We start from the raw sequence: 5,311 nt of genomic DNA on the forward strand, positions 1-5,311 counted from the left end.
AGGTAGTTTCACTACAGCTCTTACCTCTGCTGGTGACAAAGGGCCTCTCACTCAGAGTAAAAGGCAGACTGTATGATGCATGTGTACGAACAGCCATGCTACATGGCAGTGAAACATGGGCCATGACTGCTGAGGACATGTGTAAGCTCACAAAGAATGAAGCCAGTATGCTCCGATGGATAAGTAATGTCAGTGTGCATACTTGACAGAGTGTAAGTACCTTGAGAGAAAAGTTGGACCTAAGAAGCATCAGTTGTGGTGTGCAAGAGAGACGACTGTGCTGGTATGGTCATGTGGTGAGGATAGCTGTGTGAAAAATTGCCACATCCTAGCGGTTGAGGGAACCTGTGGAAGAGGAAGACCCAGGAAGACCTGGGATGAGGTGGTGAAGCACAACCTTTGAACATTAGTCCTCACCGAGGCAATGACTAGTGACTGAGACCTTTGGAAATATGCTGTGCATGAGAAGACCCAGCAAGCCAATTGAGACCATAACCTGTTGGCCTATGCCCACGTATGCATACCTTTCCTTCATTGGATACTAAACTCTGCTTGTGAAGACCTGTTGAGGCAAGTGAAATCGAAATCAAATCAAATTTGCAAATTCAATGACTGGCACCCATGCTAGTGGAGCGCTAAGAGCACCATCCGAGCATGATCGCTGCGAGAGCAGCTGTCTGGCTTCTGTACCGGTGGCACGTAAAAAGCACCATTCGAACGTGTTTGTTACCAGCATCGCTTTACTGGCACTTGTGCTGGTAACATTTGAAAAAACATTCGAGCAAGGCCGTTGCCAGTACCACCTGACCGGCCCTCGTGCCAGTGGCATGGAAAAGCACCCAATACACTCTCGGAGTGGTTGGCGTTAGGAAGGGCATCCAGCTGTAGAAGCTCTGCCAGATCAGATTGGAGCCTGGTGCAGCCATCTGGTTCGCCAGTCCTCAGTCAAATTGTCCAATCCATGCTAGCATAGAAAGCAGACGTCAAACGATGATGATGATGATGATGATACATGTAAATGTATGTATATATCATGCAGATATATGTTGTTTGTACAGATATGTATCAATATTTGCGTTTATATACTATGGACGTATTGTACTGATAACAGCCAGAAATCAATCTACAATTAGCCCTTTTTGAAAATCTTATTTATTCACCTGCTTGGTTACAACCTGTGGTAATGGAGTGTAGATGTGGTTTTTAGAGCCATTTGGCATCTATTTCTCGCATGTTGGTGGGGTTTATCTGCACCCTTTAATATAGTTATATATTAGTATGTATATATATGTGTGTGTGTGTGTGTGTGTGTGTGTATATATATATATATATATATATATATATATATATATATATATTGTGTATATACATACATATATATATATATATATACATACACACACACACACACACACGCATGCACACGCACACATACACACACATGCATGCCTACATAATGCACATTTCATACCAACACAATATTACAGTAAGCAAACACATTCAGATTGAAAATACAGGTCAAAAAGAATTAGTCAAGGCAGTAAACTACAAACTAAAACTCATAAACACACACAACACAATCGTACTACTGCTCATAACACAATAACCTGTCCAAACCCTGAACAACACACCAGAACAAATAAGCCAAACAACAAATATAAGAATCATGATCACCTCTGGTACAGCCCTGTCTATGGTTCACATGTTTCAATGAAGATTGGTAGGGAATTTAGACAAATACTTTAGATAAATGTTTCCCAAAATAAAATGGATATTACACTATTTTTAATTGGCACATAGTGAAAGTATTATACACTAACTCTTGATTTAGAGCAGCATATGCACTGCATTAATAACAAGAAAATGAACCAACTGTTGAATAACCCACCTACTGGAACTATGACATGATGGGTGAACTACTTCAGGCTTGACAAATAGAATTAACAGCAAATACATTCAACAAAATGTCAAGAAAAGAAATACCCACCAGAATGAAAAACACCTGCTGTGTCCACATCATGATAGTAACAATAATAGTGATATAGCCAACATGGTAATGGCTTCAGAAAATGAAGTCAGCACTGCCACAAATACTATTAAAGAAAATAAATGCTTATGCAGAGAAAAAACAAAACGCCCATTGATGAACCTCTATGAGTATTAATTTTGTATATAAATGGACCATACACACAAAAGGAGGAGTGTATGTTTACATTGGGGAAACAGCTGATTCATTTAAGAACCATAACTGAAATCATGTTGCCAGCTTCAAGAAAATTAACAAGAGGCATTCAACATCTTTGGCTGATTTTTGTGTGGCAACTTAAGGAGAATAATGTAACTTGGTCTATAATAAAGCATGCACAACCATACAATATCCTTTCCAGGAGATGCAGATTCTGCTCTGAAGAATCACTGTCCATTCTGTGGACCAATGAGAAGATCATGAATAGGATTTCTGAAAGACTTTCAAGATGCTTGCATGCTTATAAATGCACCAGGCAGTGGGAATGAATTTGAGTAATTGTTAACCAAATTAATAACTACATTTTACCTAAATGTATGAATGTATGAACCACAACCTCCCCATTCTTATAACCACAATGCTACAATAATTATCAATATCACTGTGATACCTCTTGGCCATTGTATACCGATCAATGTGAGATAAATATCAACTTCAGCTTTTCAATAAGTATTGCTCACCGTGAGATGAAAATGCAAAAAGCCTACACTTATCTATATTGGTGATCCTAACACTGGCATTAACATTTTCTATAAGCTATTGGTTATTTCATTAGCCATTCATACAAAAAGTACACATCTACTATGTCTGTATTTATTTACATATTCATGACCCTACAAGTGCTATAAGTATATTAGCCAGACTTAGTGAATCTCACCACAGAATCTGTGACTCCTCAGCAAGTAGATTTGTATTACTAGCCACTTTTAGGCACTGACTTTATTAATATTTATTTAATTGACTGTGCGAACATACGTGTGACAAACTATGTGTGTATGTATGCTTATATCTTTGTGTAAGTTTGTACAAGCAAATGTTCATGCACCAGACAATGTGAGGGTGTTCTTTCATCCATATCTACTAATGGTTATATCTAATACTTTTTTCACTGTATTGTGTATGTGTTTCTGATATTTGTTATTGATCTTCTAAAATAATAAAGCTGTACACCTTAATTTGCTGCTGTTGCATACAAATGTTGAGAAAAAATCTTGTGGAACAGATGTTATTTTAATGAGATACATCTTGTAATCACCTGAGAAGACACAACTACACTGATGGATACACTTAAACCAGATGTTCAGTATCCCATCTATGAGAGATCAGTGCTAGATGGGTCAAAACAACTTTAGCAATCAATAAACTTTCTCATATCTTCCATCTTCCATCTCTCTCATTAATCAAATACTCAAAATGAACACTGAGAAAGTGAACATGCTTTACTGGTAAACTGCCAGGTGTATACCATACAATTTATTAACTAATACATACGTTCATACATACATACATATATATCATCATCATCATCATCGTTTAACGTCCGCTTTCCATGCTAGCATGGGTTGGACGATTTGACTGAGGACTGGTGCAACCGGATGGCTACACCAGGCTCCAATCTTATATTTATTTATATAAGGGCATTACTATACAATAATGCCTCATGCTTTGAGGGACTCTAAGGTCAGACTACCATAAAAAACACATTTTTACTGAATGCGAGGAAATATATATATACGAGGGGATACCCAAAAGTAACTGGAAACATTCTCTGTGGTACAAGCCCATTGTAGTTCAGGCTTCTGCCGCTAAAAGCCACTTGATGCGACCCTCAGTCATCAGTCTGCCAACAGATGTCTTTGTGTGAAGTTGTACTGTCACGTGGTGTGTCTTTGTTATGCAGTGCTTCTCCTCTGTTCATTGATTTTTGCAATGGCTGAAATGAAGGAACAGCATGCTTCCATGAAATTCTGTTTTCTACTGGAGGAAATGGGGGAAATGGCAGCTGAAACAGTTATCATGCTTCAAAGAGCCTACAAGGATGCTGCCATGGGCAAAACACAAGTTTGCAAGTGGTTTTCATGATTTAGCAATGATCACTTGTTGCTTGAAAACTAACCTCATTCAGGGTAACCATCGACCTCCTCAACAAAGGAAACCATCACAAAAATTCATGAACTGTTCTTGAAGAACCGTCACCAAACAATTGATGAACTTGTTGATATGACTGGTATGTCCTGGAGCTCCAGCCAATGAATTTTAAGTGTGGAATTACAAATGAAAATAGTTGCAGCAAAATTTGTGCCACACTTGCTCAAGGAAGATCAAAAGCAGTCATGACTGAATGCATGTCGTGAAATGAAAGAACAGCTGGAAGTTGATCCAGACCTTTATTCAAAGATCATCACTGGTGATGAAAGGTGTGTGCTATAGCCTGGAAAAGAAGCAACAAACAAGTCAATGGAAGCATTCAATGTCACCATGCCTCCAAAATGCATGTCAAGTGAAGTCCAATGTCAAAATGATGCTAACTTGTTTCATCGATGTGAAAGGAATTGTCCACACAAAATTTGTTCCTCCGGGTCAAACTGTTAACCAGACATTTTACTTAGCAGTTCTGAGGCATTTGTGGGATGCAGTGAGTTGAAAATGCCCCAACCTGTGGAAAAGTGGAGAGTGGTGGGACACTACCTTGAGTGTGAGACAGTTTTTGATTAAAAATAGCATGACCTTACTTAACCACCCTCCCTATTCACCCGATCTTGCTCCCTGCAACATTTTTTATTCCCCTGAATGACAAAAGTCCTTAAAAGAAAATGTTTTGCAGATGTGGAAGAGGTGAAGAAAAAAATGACAGAGGCATTAAAAGGCAAGAGTTCCACCACTGCTTCAAACAGTAGAAAACACGTCTGGACTGATGCATTGCTTCAAATGGAGAATATTTTGAAGGCAATAAAAGTGTAATAAAATAATATTGCAAACTTCCAGTTTCTTTTGTGTACACCTTGTGTGTGTCTGTATATATATATATAAATGCGCCCTTTTAAAGCCTAGCTAGGCTCATGGGCCCAGTTTCCCGGTTTCAATGGCGTATGTGTTTACCAGCTGGATAGGACGCCAGTCCATCGCAGCGTTACTCACTTTTGCCAGTTGAGTGGACTGGAACAACATGAAATGAAGTGTTTTGCTCAAGAACACAATGCGTCACCCGGTCCAGGAATCGAAACCACAATCTTACAATCATGATGCTGACACCCTAACCACTAAGCCATGCGCCTCCACACACAC

The sequence above is a fragment of the Octopus bimaculoides genome, chromosome 11 (genome assembly GCF_001194135.2).
Source record: "Octopus bimaculoides isolate UCB-OBI-ISO-001 chromosome 11, ASM119413v2, whole genome shotgun sequence".
Lineage (NCBI taxonomy): Eukaryota > Metazoa > Mollusca > Cephalopoda > Octopoda > Octopodidae > Octopus > Octopus bimaculoides.